The sequence below is a fragment of the Pteropus vampyrus genome, unplaced genomic scaffold (genome assembly GCF_000151845.1).
Source record: "Pteropus vampyrus isolate Shadow unplaced genomic scaffold, Pvam_2.0 Scaffold44, whole genome shotgun sequence".
NCBI classification, from domain to species: Eukaryota; Metazoa; Chordata; class Mammalia; order Chiroptera; family Pteropodidae; genus Pteropus; species Pteropus vampyrus.
Genome location: NW_011888825.1, coordinates 8,252,949 through 8,268,261, shown reverse-complemented (window position 1 = coordinate 8,268,261; position 15,313 = coordinate 8,252,949). Strand labels below are relative to the sequence as shown.

Below are 15,313 nucleotides of genomic sequence, written 5' to 3'. Positions count from 1 at the left end.
TGACAAGACATCTCAGAAATAAAGAGAAAAATCTCCAGAAAATAAGCTTACAGACATAGAAATATGTGACTTAAATGACAGAGAATTCAGAATGGTACTTCTGAAAAAACTCAGTTGGTTCTGAAACGAGTCATATCAACAATTTCAGGAACTGAAAAGACAACTAGTTGAGCAGAGCAAGGAGATTGAAACCCTCAAAAGGAACAGAATAGAACTGGAGATAAAAAAAAAACACTCTGCTAGAGTTGAAAATGAAATAGCAAGCTTGGGAAATAGAGTCAACTGAATAGAGGAAAGGATCAGTGATCTAGAAGACGGAAATCTCGAAATAAATCAGAAAGAAGAAGAGAGAAACTGAAGAATGAAAAATAATGAAAGAAATTCAAGAAGTAGCTGATACCATCAGGAGAGAAAACGTAAGACTAATGGGCATTATCGAAGGCGAGGAAAAGGAACAGGGATTAGAAAGCATTTTCAGACAAGTAGTTGACAAGAATTTCTCAAATCTATGGAATGAGCTGGAGCTTGGAATTCAGGAAGTCAACAGAACACCCAATTATCTCAATCCAAAAAGGCCTTCACCAAGATTCATCGTATTAAAGTTATCAAAAATCAACGACAAACACAGAATTCTCAGGGCAGCCAGGGAAAAGAAGACGGTAACTTATAAAGGTAAACCCATTAGATTATCCTCGGACTTCTCAACCTAAACCTTATAAGCCGAAAGGAATGGAATCAAAAAATTAAACTATTAAATGAAAGGAACTACCAGCCTAGACTAATATATCCAGCTAAGCTCTCCTTTAGATATGAAGGAGAAATTAAGACTATTCCAGACATACAAAAATTGAGGGAATTCTCCACTATGAGGTCTGCACTACAGGAAATATGGAAAGGGGTCAGATCACCTAAAACAAAATGACAAAAAAAAAAAAACAACAACAAAAACCCAACATAATTAGGAGTAAAGTGACTATCGGGCAAATAGAAGCAAAGGAGTGCAACCCTTACTAAGAACAGGGTATTATAAGCTTAAATAATAAGAGAATTGTTATAACAAGATAGTAATGAGCCATCGGTATACATAGGAACAAATTGAGATAAGAATGACTGAAAAGGGGGCTGGGATTCAAAAATTCGAATTCACAAAGGGGAATGGAGATAAGGCACATGCAGAAGAAAATGGACGACTGTAGGTATATAACTATCCTTAACATATTCAGAATGGTAACCGCATGCCAAAGATTCAAAACCATTGTATACAGCATAAAACAAGAAGAACTAGAGGCAAAACCCACAAAAGCCAATCAAAATAAAGAAAACAGAAACACAAGGACAAGAAATCAGTGGAAACACCAAGCTACCAGAAAGCAAAAGATAAAATAGCTATAAGAAGAACTCATATTTTAATAATCACCCTAAATGTAAATAGACTGAACTCACTAATAAAAAGGCATAGAGTTGCAGATGGGATCAAAAATCAAAACCTAACCATATCCTGCCTCCAGGAGACACAGCTCAGCTCCAAAGACAAAAATAGACTCAAAGTGAAAGGATGAAAAATGATATTTCAAGCAAATGGCATCAAGAGAAAAGTGGGATTAGCAGTACTAATATCAGATGAAATAGACTTCAAACTAAAAAAAGGTAAAGAAAGTTACTGAGGGACACTTCATAATGATAAAGGGTATCATGCACCAAGAAGACATAACACTTATTAATATCTATGCTCCCAATCAGGGAGCTCTGAAATATGTAAAGCAATTACTAACAGAACTAAAGGGAGAAACAGACCAAAACACTATCATCATAGGGGACCTAAATACCCCACTGTCGAATATGGACAGATCAACCAAACAGAAAATCAATAAGGAAATAACATCCTTAAATGACACATTAGATCAACTGGAGATTATTGACATTTAAAGAACTTTTCATCCCAAAACAGCTGCTTATACAATTTTCTCTAGTGCACATGGAACATTCTCAAAGATCGACCACATACTGGGACACAGAGATAGCCTCAACAAATATAAGAGAGTTGAAATCATACCAACCATATTCTCTGATCATAATGCTTTGAAACTAGAGATCAACTGCAGAAAGAAATCAGGAAGAACCACAAATTAATGGAGACTAAACAACATGCTATTGAAGAATAACTAGGTAGAGAAGAAATAAAAAGAGAGATCAAGAGATACATGGAAATGAATGATAATACTAGAACAACATATCAAAGCTTTTGGGACACAGCAAAAGCAGTTATAAGAGGAAAGTTCATATCATTACAGGCCTATTTCCAAAAATAACCTAACACTTGATGTTAAAAAACTAGAAAAGGAAGAACAAGTGAAGCCTAAAGTCAGCAGAAAGAAAGAAATAATCAAAATTAGAGCAGATATAAGTAAAATTGAAAACAAAAAAAATGATAGAAGACATAAATGCAACAAAGAGCTTGTTCTATGAGAAGGTTACTAAAATTGACAAACCCCTGGCTAGACTCACTAAAGAAAAAAAAGAAAAGACACAAATAAACAAAATCAGGGATGAAAAAGGAAATTACGACTGACATCGCAGAAATGCAAAGGATCATAGAAGAATACTATGAAAAAGTATGTAACACCAGATTTAATAACCTAGAAGAAATGGACCAGTACTTAGAAAAATACAGGCTTCCTAGACTGAAACAAGAAGAACTGGAAAATCTAAATAGACTGATCAGCAGTATGGTAATTGAAACAATCATCAAGAATGTACTAAAAAGTAAAAGCCCAGGACCAGATGGCTTCACCAATGAATTCTACCAAACATTCAAAGAAAATTTAATACCTATTCTCTTCAAAGTTTTCCAAATAATTGAAGAGGAGGCAATACTTCCCAACACATTTTATGAGGCGAATAATACTCTAGTACCAAAACCTGTTAAAGATAACACAAAAAAAGAAAACTACAGAGCAATATCTCTCATGAACACAAATGCAAAAATCCTAAATAGAATACTAGCGAACCGAATACAGCAAACTATTAAAAAGATTATACAGCATGATCAAGTGGGCTTCATCCCAGAGGCACAGGGATGGTTCAACATATGCAAATCAATTAATGTGATACACCACATAAACAAATTAAAAACTAAGAATCATACAATCATATCAATAGATGCAGAAAAAGCCTTCGACAAGATACAGCATCCATTTATGATCAAAACACTTAACAAAATCGGTACAGAAGAAAGTACCTTAACATAATAAAAACCATATATGACAAACCCTCAGCCAACATTATACTTAATAGTGAAAAGCTACAAACCTTCCCTCAAAGATTGGGAACAAGCAAGACTGCCCATTATCATTATTATTCAATATAACATTGGAGGTCCTATCGAGCGCAATCAGACAAGAGAAAGATATAAAAGGCATCCAAATTGGAAATGAAGAAGTCAAGCTGTCACTATTTGCAGATGACATGATTCTCTATATAGAACATCCTAAAGACTCCACAAGAACGCTACTGGAAACAATAAGCAAATACAGTAGTTTCTGGATACAAAATCAATGTTCAAAAATTTATAGCGTTCCTATACTCTAATAATGAAGCATCAGAAAAAGTGGAAAAAATAATTCCTTTTGCAATTTCAACAAAAAGAATAAAATACCTAGGAATAAATGTAATGAAACAAGTGAAGGACCTATATAATGAAAACTATAAGACCCTATTAAAAGAAGATACAAGGAAATGAAAAAATATTCCATGTTCTTGGATTGGAAGAATCAACAAGTTAAAATGACCATAAGTCAACACAGTTAATCAACACAGTTAAAATGACCTAAAGCATTATACAGATTTAATGCAATCCCCATCAAAATCTCATTGGCATTTTTTAAAGAAATAGAACAAAAAATCATCAGATTCGTATGGAAGCACAAAAGACCCCAAATCACCAAAGGCATCATGAGAAAAAAGAACGAGGCTGGAGGCATCACTCTGCTCAACTTCAAATCATACTACAAAGTGACAGTAACCAAAACGGCATGGTATTGGCAGCAAAATAGACACACGGACCAATGGAACAGAATCGACAGTCCAGAAGTAAACCCATATTTATATGGGCAAATAATTTTCAACAAAGAAGCCAAAAACACACAGTGGAGAAAGGAAAGCCTCTTCAATAAATGGTACTGGGAAAACTGGAAAGCCACCTGCAAAAGAATGAAACTAGACTATTGTCTATCACCACACACCAAAATTAACCCAAAATAGATTAAGGAACTAAATATAAGACCTGAAACAATAAACTGCATAGAAGAAAACATAAGAACTAAACTCAAGGACCTTGGACTTAAAGAGGATTTTATAAATTTGACCTCAAAGGCAAGGGAAGTGAAAGCAAAAATAAATGAATGGGACTACATCAAACTAAAAAGCTTCTGCTCAGCAAAAGAAATCGTCAACAAGTAAAGAGAGAACCATCCGAATAGGAAAATATATTTGCAAGCAACACCTCCAAAAGGTCCTAATATCCAAAATATACAAAGAACTCATACAACTCAATAACAACAACAAAAAAAATCGAAGGATTCAATCAAAAAATGGGCAGAGGACCTGAACAGACACATCTCCCTAGAGGACATACAAATGGCCAACAAATACATGAAAAGATGCTCATCATCGCTAGCTATTAGGGAAATACAAATCAAAACCGCAATGAGATACCATCTCACACCTGTTAGAATATCTATAATCAGCAGGAGAAGTAATAACAAATGCTAGAGAGGATGTAGAGAAAAAGGAACCCTTATACACTGCTGATGGAACTGCAATTGGTACAGCCACTATGGAAAACAGTATGGAGTGTCCTCAAAAAAACTAAGAATGGATCTACAATATGATCCAGCAATCCCTCTACTTGATATTTACCCCAAAGACTTGAAAATTCATATCCAAAAACATATTTGCACGCCGATGTTCATAGCAGCATTATGCACAGTGGCTAGGACATGGAAGCAACCAAAGTGTCCTATGATAGTGATTGGCTAAAGAAGCTGTGGTACATATATACAATGGAATATTACTCAGCCATAAGAAGAGATGAAATACTGCCATTTGCGGCAACATGAATGGGCTTCAAGATAATCATGCTAAGTGAAATAAGCCAGACGGAAAAAGTTGAAAGTAACATGATATTACATATATGTGGGATATAAACCTAAAAGAAACAAACGAGCAGGACAAACAAACAGAGACTCGTGGACATGGACTATAGGCTAGTGGTTACCAGAGGACTATAGACCACCGGTTACTAGTGGGGTGGGGGAGGAAGGGGGAAGTAGATGGGGTTAAAGGGGTCAAATATAGGATTTAGGAAGAGGGTGAAGTGGGTAAAGTGGATCACATATATGGTAGCTGAAGGAAAGTGAACTTTGGATGGTAAACACACAATAGAATATATAGATGTCAAATGATAATGTATACCTGAAAATTATATAATTGTATTAACCAATGTTACCCCAATAAACTTAATTAAAAATGTTAATAAAGAATATATATATTTATCTTTTTAAATTTCCTTTAACGTAAATTGCCTATTCATACCCTTTCCCAATTTTTCAAATAGGATTTCTGACTAGAATATTTTAGACATTAGCCACTTGTTGATTTTTAGGCAATGCAAATAGTTTCCCCCAACATGTTATGTGTCTATTAACTTTGTTTTTGGTATTTTTTTTAATAGAAATTGTTTATTCTATAATTGAAACAACTAATCTGCCCCCAGATCACAAGAGAAACACCTATGTTTTTCTACAAACTTAGTTTTACCTTTTGATATGTTGATTGATAGCATTTTAATACTCAAGACATTTCACATAAAAATCTGTTGAAAAAGTAGAAGGTATTTCAGCACTGGTTAGAGCTCACTCATTCTCTTGACCTCCTGGTCCCTGTAATCATTTGAGTTTATGACCAGTCCCTGCTATATGTGAAGCAATACTTTGAAAATAAACAAACACAGTGATAATATTCATGAAGGTGTTAAATGAACATAATTATGGGGTGAAGTAGACTTGGAATGGAGAGTACAACAGTGGTTGCTATATCTCATGACATCAAATGAGCATCAATATAATAATAGAAAACAGACTGACTAAATGTGCCAAACTTTTTCTTCGTTGTCTCTTATTTTGATGCACAAAAAATGTCCATGCCTTAGTGGAGTCCGCATATGAGCAAAAGCTCTAAACCTGGGATCTGAAAACTTTTCCTATGAAGAGCCAGATAGTGAACATTTTAGACTTTGTGCACTCATGCGGTCTCTCACAACTACTCAGATTTACCCTTATAACTTGAGAGTAGCCATGGACGTTATGTGCGTGAATGTAGGCCATTCATTTTGGTCTGGATTTGGCCCACAGACTGTATTTTGGTGACTTAAATTTTCTTTCTCCTCTTGTTTCTAAGAGGCAATATTATGACATTCACTTAATTACTATACAAGACCTACTATGTGCCAGTGCTGAGATTATAGTGATTGATAGGACACCAAATCAGTCTTTATGCTTAATGTCTGGGTTGGGAGACAGACAAGTGGGGATATAAGGCATGGATGGAGTGAGCACAGAACCGGCTATTGGGGTTTGGAGTGGGGCATATCAGGTAAGACTTTCTATAAGAAGGAGATATTAAAATGAAGAGAGAAGAGGAATAGGCAGGACAGGGGCAAGGGTCTTTTGGTACTTCATCATCAAAATTCATGAAGTGAGAGCTCAATACAGCTGGAAAGTAGAGCTCAGGGTTTTGTTGTAGCAAGGAACAGGGGAGTCAGGATAGATGTAATAGGGTGGTAAGCAGCCAAAAAGTGGGTAGCAGGAATGGCAAAAAAGAGATTGAATAAAAAATCCATAGACAGAATCATGAATGCTTAAATAAGCAAAACTTGATATTGACAATTCCTATGCTACTGAAATGTTCAGAAAATAAGAAAACATAGAAGCCTCTACAGGTAATTTCACAAAGTTTAAATAATAACCCTGATAGAAAACAGTAGAAACCTGTAAAAATAAACTATATACCAAGGTTACATATGGTATATGTGCAAATGTCCTAAATAAAATAGCAAAATGAATTCAGCAGAATTAATAGTAATAAACTCTGACTAAATAAGTTTTATTCTAGGAATTCAAGAATGATTTTATATTAGGATGTATGTTTAACACATTATGAAAATAATAAAAGAGGAAAGCTATATAGTCACCTTGAAAGATACTGAAAAAGTGCTTAATAGAACTTGACTTTGAATCTTGTCATCCTTTGAAAAGCTTTCATGTGCCCTGCCTTCAACTTGTGCAGTCTCCCTGCCTGGCTAACTTTCTCACCTTTTTATTTATCTGGCAAATCCTTATTTAATCTTTGTATACCTTTTTGTTCATCATGTCTTTTGTGAGTCATTTCTTGTGTACTCGATGTGGAATAAGTTGTTCCCTTTTCTCTAGAACAGTGACACTATTCATATCTCTATTCTTGCATTTCCATTGCAATTCTCAGTTAATTTCCTTCTGTAGGCACAGAGATAAATTAGGTTATTTGTCTCTTCACTCTAAGGCTCATTCCCTACTCTTCTCTTCCTATTCCCTGTATTAAAGGGAGCCAATTCCTACCAACTTTAATTTGCAGGCTCCCTTGTCAACTGCCTCTGGCTGAGTAAGGGTGGCTAATGGGAGGCACTAATGGGAAAATGGAAGGTAAGAGGAAGGAAGAAGCCAGAGATTTCTCCTCTGTCTTCTGCTTTGAAGTTTCTTTGGAGTGGTTCTAGTTCTGGCTGAGTGACACTTGCCTCTGGGAATACCACCTCCTTCCTTTACCCCTTCAGTCTTGAGCATGCTGGAAGTTGTTGCTAATCTCACTGTTGCTAATCTCTGAGTTCCTCACCATTCCATTTGACTTTTTAGCTCTTCCTAAAACCTTATAAAACTAGTTACCATATTAAATTCCCTGTATTGACCTACCTCTCTTGAATTCTGTTTTCCTGATTGGACCCTGCCTTGTGTACACAAGAACCCTACTTCTGTGTGCCCAAGTCTTATAGGACAAACAGACATTAAGACAACTGTAATTTTTGTCTTTTTAATGCTCCTTCACCCAAACCAGGCTAATTATTTTGATTGTTCAAAATGGAGCCAGTAGAGTGAGAGGTCCCCTTTATTCTTTGGAGTTATAGGGATGTATAAGCTCCACAGTAGCTTGGTCTTTGTTTTGTACAATGTATGTCTTCGGTGCATAGTGAGTGCCCAATAAATACTATTTCACAATATCTAAGATGCCATCAATTTTAAAACAATTATTTTGTGTTTCACTAAAAGAGAAAAAAATTACTGTCAATTGAAATGTGACACGATGCTTTTTATTATGTATACTTTTAATTTTAGACTTATTAAAAGATCTTGTAGACTTATTTAGACATCAGTTTATATTATATATCATTTTTTGTACAAGGAAAAGGAAACTATAAAGTGAAATAAATCGGTTAGGGTATTTCTAAAACATCCTCACATTCGGAGCTTTCCTTTTGAATCACTTTTTGATTCCAAGTCATTTACATCTGTGATTTTTCACAGATAGCATCCTCTCTGCCATCAAGAGCACTGGTAATATGCTGTTTGTAAAAGTGTTCCTTGATTGCCTCCAAGATTTTCTTTTCTTTTTCTTTCTTTCTTTCCTGTCTTCTTCTTCTTCTTCCTCTTCCTCTTCCTCTTCCTCTTCCTCCTCCTCCTCCTCCTCCTCCTCCTCCTCCTCCTCCTACCCCTCCTCCTCTTCCTCCTTTTTTTTTTTTAGCTTGTGACAACATCCATTTGGCAAATTTGATGCTGGCATTTCCTTGATCTTAACTGAAGATATCAACAGAAAGTGTTGATAAAACAACCAAGACTCACATTCTTTTTTTGATTGTCCTTACTTAGTTTGTAGGCTAAAATATTACAGATTGCAGTTATCTATGAGGCCACCTGCAATGAAAACGAAGTCACTATGCTTTTGGTGAACTTATTCTTTAATTAACCAAATTTGCACATGTACATACATTGACTAGCCAACAGCAAATATAAGAGGTAGGCTGATTTCAGGGCTATTAAAATGTGTGTCTTAGAATTAATAGACTTTGTTATTTCTGCAATTAATTAATATAATGAACCTAATGATGCTATCTGAACCTATGACTCCCTGAGAGAATGAAGGCAATATGTAGAAAGACATGGAGAGTGGGTGTTCCCAGATCCAGTTATTCCTTAGGCCACATTCACCTCTGCTCTTTCCATGGTTTGTTTTTGAGTGCTGGTGGTTCCGTCCCTCTTTCTTTTTTTGAAAGGCTAGTTCAGATTTTTGTCTGATTTTATACTATTTCAATTTTTATGTCAGATTTTATGCTAGTTCAGTTTAATGTCACTTGCAACCTAGAGAATCATGACTAATACAGAAGCTTATAAAATGATTATAAACAATGTTGTAGGTGCAAAAATTAAAAGACTCAGAAGTAGCATCAAAGAGAGAGACTAACTCTGTCAGAAGTTCTCTACAGGAGGAGATATTTAACTTCCATTTCCCTTGTCTTTCTCAGATGAGGGGAGACCTTCCTCTTAGATGCTTCCAAATTACTTGTTCCCATTCTTTCTTACCACTTTGTTTCCTAAAATGGGAATTATAGATCCAGTAAGTCATCGCTGAACAAATGAATTAATGAGTTTTGAGGAATGAAGAGAAATTGCTCATAGGCAGGAATAGAATGGCATTCTAGGAAGAGAAATCAGAAAGTGCAAAGGCAAACAGGTAGGGAAAAGCAAAATATATTCTGGAAACTACATGTAGTTGGAAATGCTGGAAAGTGAAGCTGAAAACTGAAAAGGTATGGGATAAGGCTGGAGGGATGGGCAAGGGCTAGAGGACAGGGGCTAATGTGTCATGTTGAGGTGCTTAGACTTATTCTTTAGGAAGTGGAACCATTGAAGTATTTTAAAAAAAATTTTGTTGTTGTGGTAAAATATACGTAACATAAAACTTACCATCTCAACCACTTTCAGTATATAGTTCATTGTCATTAAGTACATTCACATGGTTGTGCAACCATCTTCACTATCCATCTCTAGAACATTTTTGTCTTCCCAGACTGAAACTGTACCCAGTCAATACTAACTCCCCATTCCCCTCCCCACAGCCCATGGCAACCACACTTCTACTTTTGGCCTCTATGAATTCGACTATCCCAGGCACCTCATGTATACCATAGAAGTATTGTGAACATGGTGTGTAAATGGATCTGCATTTAGGATGTTCATATTGGTAACATTTTAGTGGATAGATGAGGGGAGAAAGAAGCTGAATGTAGGGAAGCCAAGTTAGGAACTTAGATGATGAAAGAGGCTAAGACTTTGGTAATGGGGATGAGGAGAAGGGTTATAGAATCCTGAGTGGGGGTTGGGGGGTGGGTAGTGAAAGAGAGGAAAGAGCTGGTTTTAACACCATTTTTCTGTGGCTTGGGTGACATCAACTGCAATAGGGAATCCAAGAGGCACTCCAGATTTAGATGGGTAGCAGAAGTGTGAGTACCCTGCCCATATGCCCTTCCCTTTGTCATTTCTGTGAATGCTGGCTTGACTTCCATATGCATTTCTTTGTCCAAAGGCGTTGTGGTACCCACAGGTGCCCATTTTGCAACCCAGAGCAGCAAAGTAGAAGTTCCATGGAATTAACACCCTCCTAACTCCCAGAATCCCTCAACCAAGGAAAATGGAGTTAGTGTATAACTACCCCACCCAGCTCCTTGCTCCTCCAGTAGGATAATGTTGAGACATGTATTTTATATGACAGTTCTCAGAGTTTCTCAGTGGATTACTAAGGTACTCACAGTGGTAACTTGCTTGATAAAGCACACTTTGTAGGCTGCCTTTCATTTTGTGTCTCACCTTCTCATTCTTTTGCCTAAGTTTTCTGGTATCACCTCCTAAATAAATAGTTTGCTCTCAAATCTGCATCTTGGGGTATATTTGGGGGAACCCAAACTAAGACAGAGTCTGGAGAGAATGATCCATTTTAGTTGTGGCATCCACATGGATGTGTCTATTATACAGCTGGAAATCTAGGCCTCTGGTTTAAGGTAGATATGGATTTTGGAATATGAATCTGTTCTTGGAAGTTGAAACCATGAAAGTGGATGAGATTGCCTGGGAAGAGGTAGGTGGAGAAGAGAATTGAGGCTAGACTCCTGGGGAACCTTAACCTTTAAAAGTAGGAATAGGAAGAAGGTTCTAAAGGACTGGAATGGATCAGTCAGAATGGAATGGAACCAGTAGAAAGGAGAGGAAAGAATTAAAGTGGAGGGGAGGGTGGGAAAGATAGGAGCAGGATTGGCTTTGAACCAGAAAATCTGTTCAGAGTGTGGAGGGCAAGGAGCAAGCATGATTTTTTTTTTTTTAAGTTATTTTGTTTTGCTTTCCCTTAGTGGAAGATGCATTGTTAGCTCTGCTCAGGATTAACTACTGGCACAATTTGTGATGTGGGTGGTTTCTACTTGGTAACCTTCCCAGATTCTTTTCTCTTGGGGAGTTCTTCCTTTTTTCCCCTGCTGTCATGAGAGAAGCAACGTTTCCTGCCTAGAGACCTGCAACTGCAGTGTTTCTTTGTGTCTCAGCGGAGGAGGCCAAACCCAGGCCCCTATCACACTTTGGTGGACTGTTTCCCATTCTCTCCAGTTTCTGCCCTATGGTGAATAAAGTATTCCTTACTGTACTTCCATTTCCCTTCAACTTAAAAAACAACAGCTTTATTGAGATATAATTTATGGACCATACAATTCACCTATGGAAAAAGTATAATTCAGTGATTTTAGTATATTCACAGATATGTAAAATCATCACCACAGTCAACTCACAAACATTTTTATCACCTCTAAAAGATATCCTTTACCCTTTAGCAACCACCTCCCTATCTCCCTATTATGGACTAAATTGTGTCCCCCTAAAAAAAATTCATGTTGAAGTCCTAACCAACCCCCTCCCCACCATCCCCCTCTGTTCCCCACCCTCCCGCAATTCATGTTGAACTCTTAACTCAGAATATGACCATATTTGTAGAGAAGGTCTATACAGAGGTGCTTAAGTTAAAATAAGTTCATTAGGAAGGGCCCTAATTCACTATGACTAGTGTCCTATGAGGGGAGGAAATCTGGACACAGACATATACAGGGAAGAAGATGTGAAGACAAGGAGAATGTTGCCATCTACAAGCTAAAGAGAGAGGCCTTCTCTCACAGCCCTCTGAAGGAACCAAGCCTGCTGACACCTTGATCTCAGACTTTTGATTCTTAGGAGTGTGAGAAAATAAATTTCTATTGTTTAAGCTACCCAGTTTGTGATACTTTGTTATTGTTAAGCCATCTAATTTGTGTACTAGCAAACTACTATACTCCCAGTCCCCACACTGCTGAGCTCCTAAGCAACCACTTACCTACTTTCTGTCCCTACAGATTTCCCCATTCTAGACATGTCGTAAGGGTAAAATTATACAACGTGTGGTCCTTTGTAACTGACTTCCCTCACTGTGCAGAAGGTTTTTAAGGTTCTTCTATGTGGCAGCATATAGCAGTACATCAGTCCTTCTTATGGACAGTAATATTCTAGTTTAAGGATGTACCACGTTTTTAATCCATTCATCAGTTTATGTGCATTTGAGTTGTTGCAACCTTTGCTGTTATGAATAATGCTGCTATAAATACCCATGTACAACTTTTTTGTGGACACATTTTCATTTCTCTTAGATATATACCTAGCAGTGGAATTGCTGGGTCATATGTTTTCTTTATGTTTAATTATTTCAAAAACTAACAGACCGTTTTCTTTTTTTTTTTTTTTAGGTGAGGCAACCCCTGGTTGACTTCACAGATTACAAGGACCCTGTCAGTTTATAATCCCTAGTTTTTTATTTGTTTTTTGTGCCTACAGCACCTGGTCCTCCTAGGTGGTCTCCCATCTAAGTACTAACCAGGCCCGACCCTGCTTAGCTTCTGAGATCAGATGGGATCGGGCTTGTTTAGGGTGGCATGGCTGTAGACCCAGACTGTTTTCTAAAGCACTGCACTATTTTACATTCCTACCAGCAGTAAATGAGGGTTCTGATTTTTTCTCGTCCTTGTCAACACTTGTTAGTATCTGACTTTTTTGTTCTAGCCATCCTAATGGGTGTGAAATGGAATCTCTGTGGTTTTGATTTATATTTCCCTGATGACTAGTGATGTTGAACATCTTTTTCATGTCCTTATTGGCCATTTACATATATTTTTAAACAAATATATATTCAAGTCTTTTGCCCATTTTAAAGTTTTTTTTGTTGGAGTTTATATGTAATCTGGATATTAAACCCTTTTAGATACATGATTTACAAGTAGTTTCTCTCATTCTGTAGGTTGTCTTTTCACTTTCTCAATGGTGTTCTTTTAAGCAGAAAAGTTTTTAATTTTGATATAGTCTAATTTATCTATTTTTATTTTTGTTGTGTTTTTGGTAAGAATTATTTACCAATCTAAGGTCTTTAGAATTTACCACTATATTTTTAAGATTTTTATAGTTTTAGCTCTTCCATTTAAATATTTGATCCATTTTGAATAAATTTTTATATGTGGTGTGAGATAAGAGTTCACCTTTATCTTTTGCATGTGTCTATCTGGTTGTCTCAGCACCATTTGTTGAAAATACTATTCTTTCCTTGTTGCATAGTCTTGCACCCATTTTGAAAATCAATTCACCATAGATGTTTGGGTTTATTTCTGGACTCTCAGTTCTATTTTATTTAGCTATATGTCTATCTTTGTGCCAATACATACTGTCTTGATTAATGTTGCTGTGTAGTAAGTTTTAAATTTGGGAAGTGTGAGTCTTTGTTCTTATTTTTTTTTGGCTATCCTGGGCCCTTGCAATTCCATGTGAATTTTAGAATCAGCGTGTCAATTTCAACAAAGAAGTCAGCTGGAATTTTGATAGGGATTATATTGAATCTGTAGATCGATTTGGAGAGAATTGCCAACAATAAGTGTTACAGTCCATGAACATAGAATGCTTTTGCATTTATTTAAATCTTTAATTTCTTTCAACATGTTTTGTAATTTTCAGCATATAAGATTTGCACTTCTTTGCATAATTTTATTCCTAAGAATTTTATTCTTTTTGATGTTATCGTAAGGAATTGTTTACTTAATTTCATTTTTGGATTGAATTCATTGCAAGTGTACAGAAACACAATAGATTTTTGCATATTTATCTTGTGTCCTGCAACATTGCTCAACTTGTTTATTAGTTCTAATAGTTTTTTAGTAGGTTCCTTAGGATTTTATAAATATAAGATCATGCCATCTGTGAAGAGAAGTAGTTTTATTTCTTCCTTTCCAATTTGGATACCTTTTATTTCTTTTACTTGCCTAATTGCCCTGACCTGTACAATGCTGAATAGAAGTGGCATAGAAGACATTCTTGTCTTATTCCTGATTGTAGGGGGAAAACATCCAGTCTTTCACCATTAAGAATGTTAGCTGTGGGGTTTTTATAGGTGCTTTTCATCAGTTTGAAGAAGTTCCCTTCTATTTCTAGTTTGTTGAGTGTTTGTTATCAGGAAAGGGTTTGAGTTTTGACAAATGCTGCTTTTATGTCTATTGAGATGATTGTGTGATTTTTATTTGTTCTGTTGATTGATTAATTGATTTTTGAATGTTAAACCAAGCTTGCATTCCTGGGATATTTCTATTTTCTATTTCATTATTTTCTGCTCTAATCTCTATTGTTTCTTCTTTTGGCTTTAGGTTTAGTTTTTTTTTCTGGTGTCTTAAGGTAGAAGGTTAAGTTATTGATTTGAGATCCATCTTCTTAGTACAGTGTTTACAACTGTGAATTTCCCTCTGAGCACTGCTATAGCTGCATCCCATAAATTTTGGTATGTTATGTCTTCATTTGCATTAATATAAAAGTATTTCCTGATTTCTTCTTTGACTCATTGGTTATTGAGATGTATGTTTTTAATTTTCACATATTTGTGAGTTTCTCAAGTATTTTTCTGCTATTGATTTCTAACTTCTGTTTTGGTCAGATAACATTCTTTGTATTATTTCTGTCTTGAAATTTTTTATCGAGGTTTGTTTTATGGTCTAGCATGTGATATATCCTTGAAAATGTTCCATGTGAACTTGAGAAGAATGTATATTCTGTTCTTTTGGATTGAGTGTTCTATAGATCTAGTATTCTTAGATCTATTTGGTTTAGAGTATTGTTTAAATCTATTTATTTGTTGA

General features: G+C 35.9%; 1 long non-coding RNA gene and 1 other non-coding gene across 2 annotated transcripts in view; one reads left to right on the top strand and one right to left on the bottom strand.

Moving 5' to 3' along the window:
* LOC105291306 overlaps nt 1–15,313 on the top strand; it is a 90,143-nt gene that overhangs the window by 11,023 nt on the left and 63,807 nt on the right. The gene's annotated exons all lie outside the window — the stretch shown is intronic.
* On the bottom strand, nt 12,972–13,090 carry LOC111738903. Its single transcript, XR_002780036.1, has one exon. It is a non-coding gene; the product is annotated as a 5S ribosomal RNA (ribosomal RNA).